Below are 20575 nucleotides of genomic sequence, written 5' to 3'. Positions count from 1 at the left end.
TGCAGTGGAATATGCCACTGTCACTTCCTGAATCCTTACAAAGCAGGAAGAGAGGCAGAGAGAGCAGTGTTTTAGCCACATCTTATTAAAGTAAGATTTTACTGAAAGGGATTCTGTTAGTGAAAATGATAATTTAATGAATGTGGTTTAGTCTTTTTTTACTCTTTTACAGCAGTTTAAGGATCGTTTTTGTATTTTGTTTACTAAAAATTTACACCCACTAACTTAGCAGATTGCCTGTGTACTTCACACTAATTTATAGTCTCACTTTATAAACTCTCTGTAGCTCTGCTGTTTTATTACTTAAAAATGCAGTGGTCCCTCCCCCCCCCCTTGTGTGTGTGTGTGTGTCTCTCTCCATCTATCCATCTCTCTCCTTATGTGTTGTTCTCCCCCGTGGTCTCTTTCTTTCTCTGTCTCTCTTCCTCCCCCTCTGATTCTCCCATCCCTTATGTCTCTCTCTCTTTCTTTCTCTCTAACCCTCTGTTTGTGATTGTGTCTCTCTCTCTCTAACCCTCTGTGTGTGATTGTGTCTCTCTCTCTTTCTCTCTCTCTCTCTCACTCTAACCCTCTGTGTATGATTGTGTCTCTCTTTCTCTCTCTCTAAACATCTGTGTGTGATTGTGTCTCTCTCTTTCTCTCTCTCTCTCTAACCCTCTGTGCATGATTGTGTCTCTCTCTCTTTCTCTAACCCTCTGTGTGTGTCTCTCTCTCTCTCTCTCTATCTATCTATCCATCTCTCTCCTTATGTGTTGTTTTCCCCCATGGTCTCTTTCTCTCTCTGTCTCTCTTCCTCCCCCTCTGACTTTCTCATCCCTTATGTGTCTCTCTAACCCTCTGTGTGTGATTGTGTCTCTCTCTTTCTTTCTCTCTAACCCTATGTGTGTGATTGTGTCTCTCTCTCTCTAACCCTCTCTGTGTGATTGTGTTTCGCTCTTTCTTTCTTTCTCTCTCTCTCTAACCCTCTGTGTATGATTGTGTCTCTCTCTCTTTCTCTCTCTCTAACCCTCTGTGTGTGATTGTGTCTCTCTCTTTCTCTCTCTCTCTCTAACCCTCTGTGTATGATTGTGTCTCTCTCTTTCTCTAACCCTCTGTGTGTGATTGTGTCTCTCTCTCTTTCTCTAACCCTCTGTGTGTGATTGTGTCTCTCTCTCTTTCTCTAACCCTCTGTGTGTGCTTGTGTCTCTTTCTCTCTCTCTAACCCTCTGTGTGTGATTGTGTGTCTCTCTCTCTAACCCTCTGTGTGTGATTGTGTTTCTCTTTCTCTCTCTCTCTCTAACCCTCTGTGTGTGATTGTGTCTCTCTCTCTCTTTCTCTCTCTCTAACCCTCTGTGTGTGATTGTGTCTCTGTTTCTTTCTCTCTCTCTCTCTCTCTCTCTCTCTCTCTCTAACCCTCTGTGTATGATTGTCTCTCTCTCTCACTCTGTATGTGATTGTGTCTCTCTCTCTTTCTCTCTCTCTAACCCTCTGTGTGTGATTGTGTGTGTCTCTCTCTCTCTCTCTCTCTCTTTATTTCTATCTCTCTAACCCTCTGTGTGTGATTGTGTGTCTCTCTCTCTCTTTCTCTCTCTCTAACCCTCTGCGTGTGATTGTGTCTCTCTTTCTCTCTCTCTCTAACCCTCTGTGTGTGATTGTCTCTCTCTCTCTTTCTCTCTCTCTAACCCTCTGTGTGTGATTGTGTCTCTCTTTCTCTCTAACCCTCTGTGTCTCTCTCCCCTGTCTCTCTCTCCCTCTCCCCCGAGTGCTTTTCTGTGTTTCTGTCTACCTTTTATTTATTTAATTAATGAATTGGTAGTGCCATCTGATGGTGTGGCTTTATTTAAAGGGGTGGGGTCAAGCGCCCCTCACCAGCCGCCACTGGATCAAAACATTTTTATATTTACTGAATAATGAAATAATCTATAAGCATAATTTGCAGCATTAAAGTAAAAACGATGTTTTTAACATATTTTAATGGGCATGGATTTCTAGATCTCATAATCAGAGCAAGCATTGTGTTATCTGGCAAGAGTTTCTGTTACAATCCTTTTAGACTAAAATCAGATGTTTACTAAGTTGACCAGTTTTCCAAGACACCATTTAAAGGGACATGAAACCCATATGAAACCCATATGCAATTTTAAATAACTTTCCAATTTACATCTAATATCTAATTTTCTTCATTCTTTTGATATCCTTTGTTGAAAATCATATCTAAATATGCTCATTATCTGCTGATTGGTGGCTGCACATAGATACCTCATGGGATTGGCTCACCCATGTGCATTGCTATTTCTTCAACAAAGGATATCTAAAGAATGAAGGCGTATCCTAGCCACTGTCTCACCAGCCTCTGACGTCACCGCACGTCATATATATATATATATATATATATATATATATATATATATATATATATATAAAATATATGTATATTATATATAATATATATAATATACTGTATAAAATATAATAATGAAATGTACACACTACACAGTCACTACATACTTGGCTTTAGTACTGCAGTGGCCACATGCTGACCATGTGCACTTTAGACACTGAGCACTTGCTGCAGCACTATACAGTGGTCACTCACAATCTGACCATTGCATACCTTTACAGTGACCACATACTGAACACTATATAATATATATATAATATATATATATATATAATATACATATATATATACTGTATTAATAGATATATATATATATATTAATATATATATATATATATATATATATATATATATATATATATATAAAATATGTAGTATACTATATTATGAGGTGAAACACATTCTTGAACAAAACAATATTTTCTTTTTAGTAGTGCTAACTAACATACTGCCTCATCATGAAGAAGCACCATAACTCACCTCACAATATGACAGCTGCTGTCAGTAAGCACTAAGCAGTCGTAGCCGCGCTAATATGCTGTTACCATGGGGGTGACAGCTTCTCTCATTCTGCCTGTCAGTAAGCCGTGACCATAGCCCCGCATAGGCTATTATAATGTGTGATGTCACTGGCTGGGAGTGGTGCACAGCCACACACTGCATCTTGATCTTGCTGAAGCTGAGCGCTGCCGCTCATAGTCACAGGAGACAGTCACAGCCAGGAGTCAGATATAAGTGTGTTAGCCTCTGGTATTATCATGCGTGATGTCACCGGCTGGGAGGGGCGCACACTGCATCTTGATCTTGCTGAAGCTGAGCGCTGCCATTCATAATCACAGGTGACAGTCACAGTCAGATATAAGTGTGTTAGCATCCGGTGTTGTGCGGCCTTATGTGCTGGCTGCGCTACACCGAGAGGGAAGGTGTGCAGCCGCCCTAACGTGCACCTTAGAGGAAACAGTGCCCCCAACCCCCTATAATAATAAAAACTAACTAAAAAAATCCATATCTCCTATTGCCCCGAAAAAGGGTATTTGGATGGGCATTGCCCTTAAAAAAACTTGACACTAACACCAAAGTTGGTACTCATCGATGATGATGGGAGTGGCGCTTTATCTTCATCCCAGCGGTGCTCCATCTTCATCCATCTTCATTGCGGGTCAATCTTCTTTTAACTTCATCCCAGCAGGGGGTCCATCTTCTAACTTCAGTGTCGAGGTCAGCGGCGATGGCGCTTAGGATTTTTGCACTTTTCAGGTTACCACTAGTGCAACAAATGTTTTATTTCAACTTGTAATACCAGCGGAAGCTGAGAAGCGCAAAAAGCCTAACACTAGCGATGTTTGCGGTAGCAGAATTTTTTTAGCGCAGCACTTGTAATCTAGCCCTAAGTTGTTTTTTCATATTGAAAGGTTAGTTAGTCTGCCTGTCTCTCTGTATCAAGCAATGTCCCTATGTATAACTTAATCTACAGATAAACTAGCCAATTAGCTTTATATTTCTTAGCTATGGCTGTAGACCTCTTAATCTGCTTCTAATATGATTTTTTTAATTATTAACTCAAAAATACTGACACCATATCTTACACCATAATTTAAAAAAAAAAAAAAAAAAGAGACAATAATTGCTTAAGGTCAATTAATCAATTATACAACTATGGGTGACTGAACCTGCTAAGATCTTAGATGAAAAGAACAAAGGAGTTAGAAAAACATAATTTATGATTACCTGAAAAATTAATTTCTTTCATTGTAGTGAAAGTCTATGATCCATTACTCCTGGGAACTACGCTTCCTAACCACAAGGAGGATGCAAAGATTCCCAAACCCCAAGAGCTTTATAAAGAACCCTCCCACCTCACTGATACTGCATTCTAATGTATAGCCAAGCAAAATGAGGTAAGAAAAAGAGAGCCATAAAAGGAGCAGGGAAAAACGTTGTGCTACAGAAAAAACTTAGCCCATAAACAAAAGGTGGGGTCTTGTGGACTCTCACCACCATGAAAGAAATGTATCAGGTAAGCAACATTATGTGTTCTTTCATACAGGTGGTAAGAGTCCATGATCCATTACTCCTGGGTACTAATACATATTTTGTCACTGAGAAAAAAACTCCACAAAAACCCAATAAGGGCAAAAGTTTTTGGTAGATATTAGTCAGAATTATGCAAAGGAGATGAAGTAGCTGATTTGCAAATTTCTTCAAATGACGCCTTATTCCTGAAAGCCCAAGAAGTGGCAACTGACCTAGTAGAATGGGCAGTAATTTTTTGTGGTGGAGATTGACCTACCACCAAGTGAGCCTTGTGAATCAAAGTTTCAACCAAGAGGCCAAAGAAACAGCAGAAACTTTCTGTCATTTTATAGCACCAGAAAAGTAAATGAACAAAACTAGAAGTCTTTCTAAAGACCTTAGTAGCATCAATATAATATTTCAATGCTATAACAACTTCCAAGTTATTCATTCTTAGAATCAGAACACAAAGAATAATTTATCTGATAAAATTGTCTGAAGAAACAACTTTAAGCAAAAAGTCAAAAGTATTCTGTAAAACTGCCTTATCCTGATGGAAAACAAGATAAGGAGGATCACAGGAAAGAGCAGATAACTCTGCAACTCTTCTTGGAGAAGAGATAGCCAAAAGGAATACAATCTTCCAAGAGAGCAGCTTAATATCCATCTTATGCGTAGGTTCAAAAGGAGGAACCTGCAAAACCCTTAACACTAGGTTAAGATTCCATAGAGAAGAAATTGGCTTGATAACAGGCTTAATACGGGCTAAAGTCTGAACAAAACCAGGAAGATTAGCAATTTTCCTATGAAATAATACTGAAAGAGCAAAATTCTAACCCCTCAGAGAACTGACAGATAGGCCCTTATCCAGACCATGCAAAATTCTAGGAATTCTATAAGAATGCCAGTAAAAACCATGACCTACACACAAATAAATAAAGTCCTTCCAGACTTTATGATAAATCTTCCTAGTTATAGGTTTACAATCCTGAATTAAGGGTTCAATAACGGAATCAGAAAAACCTCTATGTCTAAGAACTAACCGTTCAATTCCCATGCCATCAAGTTCAGAGACATGAGATCTGGATGGAAAAATGGACCTTGAGACAGAAGGTCTGACCACAGAGAAAGAGACCGAGGCTGGGGCAATCAGGATTACTGAAGAATTCGCTTGGCTTATCTTGGAGAGTACTCTGGGAAGAAGTACAAGAGGAGGAAACAGATAAGCAAGCTGAAATTACCAAGAAACTAATAAAGCAACCATAAACTCTGTCTGAGGGTCCCTGGACCTCGCAATGTACCTAGGAAGTTTTTTGTTCAAACGAGAAGCCATCAGATCTATTTCTGGGAGAAAAAGACCCACAATCTGATTGAACACATCCTGGTTGTAGAGATTGACAACTGAAAAAGTCTGCTTCCCTTGAGAATTTGAGACACTTCCCTCATGGCTAGAGAACTATGGGTCCCCCCTTGATAGTTGACATAAGCTACTGCTGTAACATTGTCTGTTTGGAAACTGAGGTTAGACTCCATTGTTAACAGAAGCCAAGCCTAAAGAGCCCTGAAAATAGCACAGAGTTGTAGATCCCAAACTCCATGTGCTCTCAGAGACCCCCAAACAGCTCCCCAACCTGAAAGACTTGCAACTGTAGTGATCACAGTCCGGGTAGGATGAGCAAAAGAAGCCCCCTGAATAATGAACTGATGATCCAGCCACCAAATCAGAGACTGACTTGTATTCCTAACATCAATTTTTCTTAAATTCTCATGGTATCTTTATTTAAAAAGCAGGAATGAAAGCTCAGAAGCTGGATCATTTTAGGTTCAGCTCCTGGGTTCTGCTTGCTGATTGGTCTTAAGACCGCTGCTTCTTAACTCCTTCTTAACAAGTCTAAAGGCTTGCGCGGAAACAAGGGGAACAGGGGTCATTCGGCCCTTGTTAAATAGACCCCTATGTGACCAGAGCACTTTTCCATTTTATGACCATTTGGGACCAAGGCTATTTTTACATTTCTGCGGTGTTTGTGTTTAGCTGTAATTTTCCTCTTACTCATTTATTGTACCCACACATATTATATACCGTTTTTCTCGCCATTAAATGGACTTTCTAAAGATACCATTATTTTAATCATATCTTATAATTTACTATAAAAAAAATATGAGGAAAAAGTGGAAAAAACACACTTTTTCGAACTTTGACCCCCAAAATCTGCTACACATCTACAACCACCAAAAAAAAAAACATGCTAAATAGTTTCTAAATTTTGTCCTAAGTTTAGAAATACCCAATGTTTACATGTTCTTTGCTTTTCTTGCAAGTTATAAGGCAATAAATACAAGTAGCACTTTGCTATTTCCAAACCACTTTCCATCCCAAAGTATTGATCTAGGCCCATTTTGGTATATTTCATGCCACCATTTCACCGTCAAATGCGATCAAATTAAAAAAATTGTTCACTTTTTCACAATTTTTTTCACATCCTTTAGGTTTCTCACTGAAATTATTTACAAACAACTTGTGCAATTATGACATAAATGGTTGTAAATGCTTCTCTGGAATCCCCTTTGTTCAGAAATAGCAGACATACATGGCTTTGGCATTGCTTTTTGGTAATTAGAAGGCCGCTAAATGCCGCTGCGCACCACATGTGTATTATGCCCAGCAGTGAAGGGGTTAATTAGGGAGCTTGTAGGGTTAATTTTAGCTTTAGTGTAATGTAGTAGACAACCCAAAGTATTGATCTAGGCCCATTTTGGCATATTTCATGCCACCATTTCACCGCCAAATGCGATCAAATAAAAAAACTGTTCACTTTTTCACAAACTTTTTCACAAATTTTAGGTTTCTCACTGAAATGAATTACAATCAGCTTGTACAATTATGGCACAAATGGTTGTAAATGCTTCTCTGGGATCCCCTTTGTTCAGAAATAGCAGATATATATGGCTTTGGCGTTGCTTTTTGGTAATTAGAAGGCCGCTAAATGCCGCTGCGTACCACACTTTTATTATGCCCAGCAGTGATAGGGTTAATTAGGTAGCTTATAGCGAGCTTGCAGGGTTAATTTTAGCTTTAGTGTAGAGATCAGCCTCCCACCTGACACATCACACCCCCTGATCCCTCCCAAACAGCTCTCTTCCCTCCCCCACAATTGTACCCGCCATCTTAAGTACTTGTAGAAAGTCTGCCAGTACTAAAATAAAAGGTATGCTGCTGTGTAGGATCCCCCCCTTAGCCCCCAACCTCCCTGATCCCCACCATACAGCTCTCTAACCCTCCCTGTCTGCCAGTACCCAATTTGATTTTTTGGTTAACATTGTAAATATAACAAATGTATTCTCTGCTTTAGCAGACATATTACATATATTTTATAAATATTAGTACTATGCCACATTATACTTTAATGTGTCATCGTTTTTGTATCGAATAAATATGTTCAATGATTTTCATATTGAAAATTACATATGAAGGAGGGAAAATCTGTAATGATAAAACTAATCTTCATGATAAACAAATTATTTCCTTTGACTTATTTTTCTATATTATTTTCTATCAGGTAACCATGCCATTCAAGTGTGCAATCTCAGGGGATTGTATATATTGATAATGTATGTTTTAAGGATTATATTATATCTGTATTTGTCTCTTTAAAATGAGGATTTGACATATTTCTTAAAGGTATAGTCTATTCAAAATTATATTCATGAATCAGAGCATGCAGAATTAATATACTCAAATATGTACTCCTATTATCTATTTAATTTCATTATCATCTGTAATTTTGTAAGGCAGGAATGTAAGCTTAGGAGTCTATCTAATTTGATTCTGCACATGGGGAGCGCTTGATGATTGTTGTCTAAATGTAGCCAACAATCAGCAAGTGCAACACAGGTACTGAACATTAAATGGAATGCCTTCTAAAGTTAAATACATCTTTAAAATAGGAAACATAACAAAATAAAATTGATTATAAGTACATATGTAAGTTGATTGGAATTAAATGCTTTATCTGATTCCTGAATGTTTAATTGTGAATACACTATCCCTTTAATTTAAAGTGACATAACACAAATATTTGATTCCATTATTTTGCTAGAACATATATATTTACAAACAAATCTTATATAATTATATGGTTTATATAGGTCAAAAATGTATATACAATTATCATACATATATACATGTAGGCGAAGATTATTATTAGATATAATTATATTTATATTTGTATTGAGAATATATATAGCATCCCTTGGCAAAGGTTGCATTTGGAATAGGTGATATATGCTTGCATCTATTTTTCTATGTACATACATATTGATATTTTAATGAAAACATAGGTGCAAATATTCCTATATATAGGACCAATAAATGTAGCCTATATAATTTTATTTCTAGATTGAATACATGTTTGCAGGATTTGCAATTTCAATGAGAAACAGGCCTCAAAAAGCTCCTTTTTCCTCCTTTTCCTCCTTTACACCTAGTTGAACTGATGTCAATGTATCGACAGCCTCCGACAGTGTATTAACGGTTAGCGCGTTCATTGGAAACCTGGTATAATTAATCGATTAACGGCTTCTATTACTTTCTATGGGACTCAAAGAATTTTTCGCCAGCCGGAATCCGGCTGCCGATATTAAGGTATAACGCGACAATGCAACAAAGATAAGGACACAGAGAAGGAACAACAATTTTCTGATTAATATTTCTATCCGAAACCACTTAGAAACAAAACCTAACTAGTATGAATAACCACCTTAATTGCATGAAAGATAAGATAAGGTGAATCACACTGCAAAACTAAGAGCTCCGAGACTCTCCAAGCAGAAAAGATAGCAATGAGAAACAAAACCTTCCAAGATAACAACTTAATATCTATGGAAAGTAAAGGCTCAAACAGAGCCTACTGCAAAACTTTAAGAACAAGAGTAAAACCCTAAGGGGGAGCAACTGACTTAAACACAGGCCTGATGTAGACCAGAGCCTGACAAAAAAAGATTGCACATCTGGAACGTCCACCAGATGCTTATGTAGCAAAAAAGACAATGCAGAAAACTAACCCTTCAGGGTACTGACTGACAAACCCTTCTCCAGACCACCCTGAAGAAAAGATAAAAAATTCAGAAAAACCCCCACTTAGACAAAACTAAGCGTCCAGTCTTCAAGTAGTCAGCTTCAGAGATTTAGATTAATGAAAAAAACAAGAATCAGACGTCCTTCCTCAGAGGTAGTCTCCAATGTGGAGAGACGACATTTCCACTAGGTCTGCATACCAGATTCTGCGAGGCCATGCAGGGGCTAATAAAATCACCGCCACTCTCACCTGAAAATACGAGTAATGACTCATGGAAAGAGAACAAACAGAGGAAAAAGGTATGCAAGACTGAAAACCAAGAAAAACGTCAGAACATCTATCAGGACGGTCTGCAGATCACATGACCATAAACCGTACCTTCGAAACTTGGAGTTCTGTTGAAATGCCCACAGAAGCCAACTCCTGAAACCCGCCATGTGAGGGTCTACCTAGAGAACACTTCCGGATGGAAATGCTCACTCCCTGGGATGAATTATCAGTCTGTTTAGAAGCCCGACTCCCAATTGTCCACCCCTGGAAAGTGGATGACCGACAGCAAATGTGAGCTTCCTCCCACTGAACAATCCAAGTCACCTCCTACATGGCTAAGGAACTCCTAGTTCCTCCCTAATGGTTGATATAAACCCTTGAGGTGATATTGTTCGACTGGAAACAAGCTAGGGACGACTGAGGTCAAGTCATCAGGGCATTGCTAATTGCTCTCAACTCCAATATGTTTAAAGAGGAGAGCAGACACTTCCGAGTCCATAATCCTTAAACAAGACCCAGACAGCTTACCAACCAAGCAGGTTGGCATCTGTGGTCACATCACCCAGGAATATCTCCAGAAGCACGTGCCCGGAGATAGATACTCCTGAAAAAATACTACGTTAGAAAGTCTCTTGTCATCTGATCTAGATCTATCCTTTAAGACAGATCCAAAAGTTCTCCATGTCATGGAAAATAGCAAAAGGAATGATGTCCATGGCCAATTTCCTCTATACACAGGGTCACAGAAAAGAGAAGAAATATCAACTGCAGCTAAATCCAAACTCCCAACCTCCTTTTTGCAAGATTACTAAGCTATCCACCGGCCACTAGAGCTTACTGTTGGCTGGACAGAAGACTGCAGAGTGAGGGAAAAGGAATAAATCCTTGATTTTCTGACCTCTGAAAGACATCTCCTAGATAAAGAATCAAATAAGGTCCAAGCATACCGCACCTGGTGTTCCCAGGCGGTCTCCCATCCAAGTACTGACCAGACCTGACCCTGCATAACTTCCGAGATCAAATTAAATTGGGTGCATTCAGGGTATTGTGGCGGTAGTCCCAAATAAATTACCCTTGTGGATAGAACAAAGGAACTCTTCTCCAGATTAATTTCCCATCCCCGGAAAAGAAGATTGGACAAGATCTCTTAAAAGAGAGTTAGCTCGAAGTAAAGATGATACCTGAACTATATATTGTCCAGAAAAACACACATGTGCAATATCCCAAGACCTAAAGGTCTGACTTGGATGGCGCAAACTAAGAAAACTAGAGAAGATTCTGATTAAGGAAACAATAAATCTCTCAGGTCTAAGTTTGTTATGAACAGGCCCACTAGAATACCTATATCCCATTCCCAAACTGGGACGGGAACTGTCACTCCCAGAGATGAAGACCCTGAATCCAGTTCAATGAATGCCTCTCATCCTACTTGGATTGCAGATACTATAGAAAGAGAACTCTGCCCCTGGGAGGAAAACTTAGATTGGACTTGAAAAGGCATAACCCAGACAAAGTCTCATCCTTAAAAGGAGACACTAGAAGCGTGTATTTGGAGAAAAAAGAAAGAATTGAATCTGCAACTGCAGAACTATAAAGCCTAGGCTTTACCACTAAACCACAGGTAGGCTTCTCAGTTGACCATAGATTTCAGTCACAATGCCCGGCGGCTAGTACAGCAAGTCTAATAAGACAAGACATTGCTCTAAATGAACAATTTTTACCTCCAGCTTCTTACCTATGCCAGAAAGAAAACTAGATTATCTCTGCAGAGATCTAAGTTCTCTGATTAAAAGTAGAAAGTTCCCTTCTACTAAACTGTGCATTTCAAGAGAGATAGCGACAGGAAATCCTAAAAAGGAAGTGAGACAGGGAGAAATATCCCCAGATTCTCTATAACAATCCTATGAACATCTCACAGCACGTCTAGAACCCTTCCAGAGAGGAAAGAAAAATATAGAACTGATAAGGTTCACAAAGCTCAGAAGGAAAGACAACGATAGGGATCGGTGTCATCCAGTCAGCCAAGACCTCATAACAATATAAGAGGCTTTGAAGCAAACAACTGAAGGATACCACTTCAGTAACAGATGAAGGAATTATACTGTCCAGATCTGAGATTTCAGCCTCAGAAACTACCGGCGAATCCTCCTCACTAACTTGGAAGAAGATAAACCTGCATAGCAGCATGTGGAGCAGAAACCCTCTTATCTGAGACTTAAAATGTCCTCTTGCCTTTTCCCTGAAGTAAAGGAAAACAGACCAAGCATTTAATAGCATTTGCGAAATCAGAGGTACAGAAAAAATAAATGTTTAAACCAATTCTTAGTTGAGCAAGCCTTCCACACAACTTCAGCATCAGTAGAAGGATTTATACTGCCTTTCAATACATGAAGAACAAAAAGGTACTGGGGGTACCACCTGGGCATCAAAACATAAGCTACAGGTAACATCCTGCACAGCCATAATACAAAAAGAAGCACATTTAAAAAAAAATAACTTTTTTTTTTATCTTTAAACAAAGGATATAATACAGAACTAAAAAAAAGTTCTTAAATAAATGTTCCCTTTAAATTTACCAAATCAAGAAAACATACCCCAGGCAACACTCTACACTTCAGCAGAATTACTGAGGTGCCTTACCTGTCCTGCAACCCGCAGCAAACTGAGGAAAAAAACTATCCTGTTTACAATCCGGATTTCCAGAGAAGCAAAAAAAGCAAGAAGCCTTCTAAACAGCAGAACCATCTGAAATATGGGCACCTCACTCTTACAGGAAGTGAAAAAAGTGCCAAAAAAACCTCTGATATCACAGAATCAGAACCTCCCTAAAACGGCTACAGCTGACAAAAAGAGCCATTTTATTTTTTTTAAAACAACTTTCTTGAAAAACAGGCTTAAAAACAAACAATAACCCCCCCCCCCCCCAAAAAAAAGTACATAATCTGCTACTAAAAACGGATCCTTACTGAGCCATCAATAAAATAAATAAGTGTAACGCTCGTGGGATACTCCTCTATAAGACCAAACTCGGCCAGTAGTCTTGTTATCCCGGCGTCGAGCCGGAATGATAGGGAATATCCCAGAGCAGAGAAAGTTAGCGAGATGAGGAAGGCTGCACTCACCACAGGCAGGACAGTCTCCAGCGGCAACAGCAGAGCAAGGATGAACCACTAGAATGGTCAGACAGGCAGGGTTTGGCAACAGCAAAGCAGTCCAAGGATAAACCACTAGAATGGTCAGGCAGGCAGGGTTTGGCATCAGCAAAGCAGTCCAAGGATAAACCACTAGAATGGTCAGGCAGGCAGGGTTTGGCAATGGTAATTAATCCAGCAGTTTAAGGGTTAAGGCAGGTAGAGTAGTCAGACAGGCAGTATTCAGCAACAGTGATCAATCAGCAGTTTAAGGGTTAAGCAGGAGAGTAGTCAGGCAGGCAGTATTCAACAACAGTGATCAATCAACAGATTAAGGGTTAAGGCAGGAGAGTAGTCTGGCAGGCGGGTTCAGTAATGGAATTTAGGTAGTTAGAAAGAACGATCTGTCACACCCAGGAGTACACAAAGTAACACCAATACTTGGGCAGTGACAGATCGTTCTGGGGCAAAATGTTTTGGGAAAACGCAGTGAGGATTGTACCCCACAAGTTCTCAATTGCTTAAAAGCCACCATTGCCCTACAGAAGAGACTGACATGGGCTAAGGCTAGACCCTTTAGTAAGATCAGAGCAAACCTACTCTGCTTTAAAATAAAAAAATCTTGATTGTAGATCAGACACCAAAACTTCACCTCCTCCTTGCACTGCAGGCAAAGAGAATGACTGGAGGTTATGGGTAAGGGAAGTGACATATATAGCAGCTTTGCTGTGGTGCTCTTTGCCTCCTCCTGCTGGCTAGGAGTGATATTCCCACTAGTAATTGATGATTCCGTGGACTCACCATATCTTCGGAAAGAAAAGTGTATTTCTATAACAGCGTTGTTTATTCAAAACTGGGGAATTCTGGTGTTGAGTGTTCCTTTAAATTCATAATTCCCCTTATTAGCTTTGTGGCCCATCTCTGAACTTTCTCTACAATGTCTTTTTTATTAAAGACAGAATTATGCTTTCCTCCCTTGCATCAATGCCTCTTTTAATACATGCTAGTATCTTATTAGCCTTAGAAGCCACTGCCCTGCATTGTGCACCCATCTTTAGGTTGTTATCTATTACTACTCCCAAATCCCTTGCTTGCATTTATAAATCTAATTTTCCATTTCCCCGCCCATACTTATAATTTTTGCAGATCCCCTTGTAAAGCAAGTTCATCCTGCCCTGACCTAATGACCTTACACAACTTTGTATCATCTGCAAAAAAATAGATTTTGCTATTTAATCCTTGCTCCAAGTGATTAATAAAAATATTAAAAAGAGCAGGGCCCCGTACTGATCCCTTGGGAACTCCACTAATTATATTTGTCCAATCTGAGTATGATCCATTCACTACTACTCGTTGCTCCCTGTCTTTTATCCAGTTATTTATCCATGAGTTAACATTTTCAGCTATTCCCAGTCCCTTAATTTTGTACATTAACAAGGCACTGTATCAAATGTCTTTACAAAATCTAAGTATATAACATTAACTGATTCCCCTTTATCTATATTGTTACTTACTTCCTCATATAATCTAATTACATTAGTTTCACATGATCTATTTCTCATAAAACCATGCTGATTTGAACTCATAATCTTGTTTACACGAATATGCTCATCAATACAATCCCTTATAATCCCTTCAAGTATCTTCCCCACTATTGATGTCAGACTAACTGATCTATAGCTTCCTGAATCAGCCCTGCTTCCCTTTCTAAAAAGTAGCACTGCATCAGCTTTATGCCGGTCCTGGCGTTCTATGCCTGAGGATAATGAGTCTTGAAAAATGAATAGTAGAGGTTTGTCTATAACAGTGCTAAGTTCCCATAAAACCCTTGGGTGTATTCCATCTGCACCTGGAGTTTTATTTACCTTAATATTATACATTTTTTTCCTGATATCCTCTAGAGATAACCCTGTTAATGGTATGGCCGTGTATGTTCTAGTTTGTTTTAAAGTATCTACCATTAGTTAATCTCTTCTGTATACTGAAGAAAAGAACAGGTTTAGCACTTCTGCCTTCTCCCTGTCACTTTTAATCATACTACTATTCACAAATTATAATGTACCTATTTTGTACTGCTTAGGTTTTTTTTTGCCATTTATGTACTTAAAAAAACTTTTAGGGTTTGACTTAGAATCCTTTGCAATTATATTTTATTTTCAATTTTGGCTAATTTGATTGCTTTTTTGCATGCTTTGTTACATTCCTTATATATTTGGTATGTTGAGGCTGTACTATTTTCTTTGAATAATTTAAATGCCCTACGTTTTTTCCCATTTACTCTTAAAACATTTTTATTTAGCCACATTGGCTTGGATTTATTTATTTTACTTTTATAACCATGTGGTATGTGTTGATATGTATATTATTTTTGCAAAGTTTTAAATGTTATCTATTTATCCTTTGTATTTTTATGTCACAATTTATGTTATTTAACGATTTCCTTAAATCATTGAATTTTGCTTTCTTAAAATTAAAATTCTTAGTTGAACCCTAGAGGTCTGAGGATATTTAAAATTCCAGCATTTGGGCTAGAGGATGATCTTTTTCTGCAAAAATGGAATGCAGCTTTACACAAATGCTCTTTAGAGCTGGTTAGTTTATTATATGAGATGCAAGATATACAACTAAAGTCTCTAAAGAAAGAAATTAATACACTAGAACAAGAACTAAGTGGCCATTTGGCCAATAAAAAATGTAAAGATAAGTTTGAACAAATTAAAGAAAAGGCTAAGGCCTAGATTTGGAGTTTGGCGGTAGCCGTGAAAACCAGCATTAGAGGCTCCTAACGCTGGTTTTAGGCTACCTCCTGTATTTGGAGTCACTCAAAAAAGGGTCTAACGCTCACTTTTCAGCCGCGACTTTTCCATACCGCAGATCCCCTTACGTCAATTGCGTATCCTATCTTTTCAATGGGATTTTTCTAACTCCGGTATTTAAAGTCGTGTCTGAAGTGAGCGTTAGAATTCTAACGACAAAACTCCAGCCGCAGAAAAAAGTCAGTAGTTAAGAGCTTTCTGGGCTAACGCCGGTTCATAAAGCTCTTAACTACTGTACTCTAAAGTACACTAACACCCATAAACTACCTATGTACCCCTAAACCGAGGCCCCCCCACATCGCCGCCACTCGATTTAATTTTTTTAACCCCTAATCTGCCGACCGCCACCTACGTTATCCTTATGTACCCCTAATCTGCTGCCCCTAACAGCGCCGACCCCTATATTATATTTATTAACCCCTAACCTGCCCCCCACAACGTCGCAGCCAGCTACCTACAATAATTAACCCCTAATCTGCCGACCGCAAAGAGCCGCCACCTACATTATAGCTATGTACCCCTAATCTGCTGCCCCTAACACCGCCGACCCCTATATTATATTTATTAACCCCTAATCTGCCCCCCACAACGTCGCCTCCACCTGCCTACACTTATTAACCCCTAATCTGCCGAGCGGACCGCACCGCTATCATAATAAAGTTATTAACCCCTAATCCGCCTCACTAACCCTATAATAAATAGTATTAACCCCTAATCTGCCCTCCCTAACATCGCCGACACCTAACTTCAAACATTAACCCCTAATCTGCCAACTGGAGCTCACCGCTATTCTAATAAATGTATTAACCCCTAAAGCTAAGTCTAACCCTAACACTAACACCCCCCTAACTTAAATATAATTTAAATCTAACAAAATAAATTAACTCTTATTAAATAAATTATTCCTATTTAAAGCTAAATACTTACCTGTAAAATAAATCCTAATATAGCTACAATATAAATTATAATTATATTATAGCTATTTTAGGATTAATATTTATTTTACAGGTAACTTTGTATTTATTTTAACCAGGTACAATAGCTATTAAATAGTTAAGAACTATTTAATAGCTAAAATAGTTAAAATAATTACAAAATTACCTGTAAAATAAATCCTAACCTAAGTTACAATTAAACCTAACACTATACTATCATTAAATTAATTAAATAAAATACCTACAATTACCTACAATTAAACCTAACACTACACTATCAATACATTAATTAAATACAATACCTAAAAATAACTACAATGAAATAAACTAACTAAAGTACAAAAAATAAAAAAGAACTAAGTTACAAAAAATAAAAAAATATTTACAAACATAAGAAAAATCTTACAACAATTTTAAACTAATTACACCTACTCTAAGCCCCCTAATAAAATAACAAAGCCCCCCAAAATAAAAAATGCCCTACCCTATTCTAAATTACTAAAGTTCAAAGCTCTTTTACCTTACCAGCCCTGAACAGGGCCCTTTGCGGGGCATGCCCCAAAGAATTCAGCTCTTTTGCCTGTAAAAAAAAAAATACAATACCACCCCCCCAACATTACAACCCACCACCCACATACCCCTAATCTAACCCAAACCCCCCTTAAATAAACCTAACACTAAGCCCCTGAAGATCATCCTACCTTGTCTTCACCATACCAGGTTCACCGATCGGTCCTGGCTCCAAAATCTTCATCCAACCCAAGCGGGGGCTGGCGATCCATCATCCGGCGGCTGAAGAGGTCCAGAAGAGGCTCCAAAGTCTTCATCCTATCCGGGAAGAAGAGTAGATCCGGACCGGCAACCATCATCTTCCAAGCGGCATCTTCTATCTTCATCCGATGAAGACCGGCTCCATCCTGAAGACCTCCACCGCGGACCCATCTTCATCCGGCGACGTCCAACTGAAGAATGACGGTTCCTTTAAGGGACTTCATCCAAGATGGCGTCCCTCGAATTCCGATTGGCTGATAGGATTCTATCAGCCAATCGGAATTAAGGTAGGAATATTCTGATTGGCTGATGGAATTAGCCAATCAGAATCAAGATCAATCCGATTGGCTGATCCAATCAGCCAATCAGATTGAGCTCGCATTCTATTGGCTGATCGGAATCTAGCCGTAAGGAATTTGATGAAGAAATAGGTGATAAGAAACATCAGAAATATCTCAGAGATAATGAAGATTTCCAAGCAGGCACTCAATATGTACAAAGAAAATCTATACAACCGAATAATAACAGTGACACAAGGGGAAGAACACAAAATAGTAACACTCATTTACATCGTTCACATCATAAAACACAAGGTACACACTATAGAAGTGAGCAGTCGAAAGACAGAACTAATCATGATAATATTAATGTAAGAAATTCATACACTGATGGTGATTAGAGACCAAGGTATAATTACCAAGAACACGAAAAGAAATCTTATTTTCACTATGAAAGAAATCAGAGACCGAGATCTCAGCACAAGGAACACATACAAAGGAATGCACAGTATAATAAGGGTACAGAAATTATGATTCAAGTCACAAGAATTATAATCACACTCCAAGACATCATCAAAAACAACACGATTACTACTATAATGATTCATATAATCATCACTACACACCAAGGACATCACGGGGAAATTATCAGGAATATAGGATAACTGAATCTCCTTTTATGAAGGGAGACACAAAAGAGATTCAAAACAGAAATAAGGGAGAAATTGGGTAACCAGCATCTACATCACAAAGAGAATCACGAGGGAGACAGAGAGAAACTAACACAAAGGGAAACTTGGACACATTCAAACAGATATTCTCCAATCAGGATAGATTATTCCCAGAAAAAGAGAGGAAGAACACTCAGTTCAGGGGAAATAGAGGAGGAAGAGGGAAACCTAAGAAAGAGGAGACAGTAATACAGGGGATTTTTAATTTATCTTCTAAAACTATGAGTGAAAAAGAAAAATCTGTTTTATCTAGGGGATTAAAATTTATTCCTACACAAAAAGTTAATTCTTTCCGAATATTTATTGATGAACAAAAGTTTGTGAGAAATTTAACAGTAAAACGTTTTTTTGCAAAACAGCCATCTGTACAATATATTCCCACACAAAATCCTAGAAATAAGTTTAAAAACCCATCAAGATTTTATCCAAGCCAAAGAGTAGTAATCCTTGATAGAGAACACTGCATGGAAGAAGCCAATAGAATCTTGGGAGATTCCAACACATATATTATTCTGAATAAAAATCCAAAAAAAAAATATACCTCCACTCTATATAAACTACTTCTAGAAGCTCTTAATCAGAATATAATATCAAAAGATGAGTATGACTTTTTGTTTAAAATAGATTCTAAGACCCCTATTTTCTATTTTCTACCTACATTACATAAGCATGCAACAAGACCACCAGGTAGGCCCATAATTAGTGGCATTGACTCTCTAACTTCAAACTTGTCAGCTTTTACAGACTTTTTCTTGCAACCTTATGCACAAAAAGCAAGATCACATTTGAGACACTAAACATGTTTTACAAACTATGCATAACATAATATGGCAAGAAGAGTATCTATGGGTTACTATGGATGTAACCTCTTTATACTCTATAATAGACCATCAAAAGGGGATAGAAGCGGTAAGATGGAAACTTTCTACAGATAAAGATCTACAACCAAAACTACTAGATTTTCTAATTAGAGCAATAGAATTTATTTTACACCACAATTTTTTCTGGTTTAATGATTATTATTATCTACAAATATGTGGAACTGCCATGGGCACCAGGTTTGCACCAAGTTATGCCAATAGTTATATGGATTTCTTTGAAAATAACTATGTTTGGCACAACATAGAATTTGGTGCAAGCCTGGTGTCCTGGCATAGGTACATAGACAATATAATCTGTATATGGAAAGGGGGAGAAAGTAAATTAATTAAATGTGTTAATACACTCAATGACAATAACCAGAATGTCAAACTAACCCCAGTATACGATAAAAAAGAAATACATTTCTTGGATTTAACTCTATATATCACTGAAAACAAAGTACAAAGTAAAACATTTTTTTAAGAAGTGTGACACAAATACCTATATTAAACAAGATAGTTGTCATCATCCTATCTGGTTAAAATCAGTTCCCAAGAGTCAATTTTTGAGAATCCGCAGAAACTGCAGTAACATAGAAGACTATGATCATTCATCTGGGATACTAAAAGAAAGGTTCATACAGAAAGGATATAACCATAGAACTTTAGAACAGGAAAGAATTGAGGTTAAAAATAGAGAGAGATCAGCCCTATTGGAAGACAATAGAAAGGAGTCTTCTTCTATGCATAATTTTCCCAAATTTGTGACCACATTTAATGTGGAACATCAAACAATCAAAAAAATTATAGAAAAACATTGGCACATTATAAAGGAAGATGAATACTTAGGACCTTTAGTTCCCGCAAAACACACTGTTATCTATAGAAAGGGACAAAATCTAAAACAAAAACTAGCACCATCTGTAAAACACTTCAAATCAGTAACATGACTGTTTTTTTTACTTGTGGGAAATGTAAGGGATGTAACTATACCAGAAGAACACATAAAACATTTAATTCTACAGTTACAGGAAAAAGGTTTGAAATAAAGGAATTTATTACATGTAAAAGTAAAAATGTTATATATGTGTTGCAATGTGGCTGCAAAATCCAGTACTTAGGACAAACGTCCAGATTTTAAAAACAAGAATTATGGAACATCATGGAGTGCCGCTACATTGCAACAACTGTAAACTTTTTACAAAAGAATCTTTTCTGTGGATAGGAATAGAAAGAGTTGAACTACATTGGAGGGGGGGGGAAATCTAGCAAAACAACTTGATCAAAGAGAATTGAAATGGATACATACACTAAA

General features: G+C 37.9%; 1 pseudogene; it reads right to left on the bottom strand.

Moving 5' to 3' along the window:
* Positions 1-10678: 10678 nt before the first annotated feature.
* LOC128651049 (uncharacterized) lies at positions 10679-10797 on the bottom strand (annotated as a pseudogene).
* Between the last annotated feature and the right edge of the window lie 9778 nt (positions 10798-20575).

This window comes from Bombina bombina, chromosome 2 (assembly GCF_027579735.1).
Source record: "Bombina bombina isolate aBomBom1 chromosome 2, aBomBom1.pri, whole genome shotgun sequence".
Taxonomy (NCBI): domain Eukaryota; kingdom Metazoa; phylum Chordata; class Amphibia; order Anura; family Bombinatoridae; genus Bombina; species Bombina bombina.
Note: the sequence above shows the minus strand (reverse complement) of the source record. Positions and strands in the feature narration are given on the sequence as shown.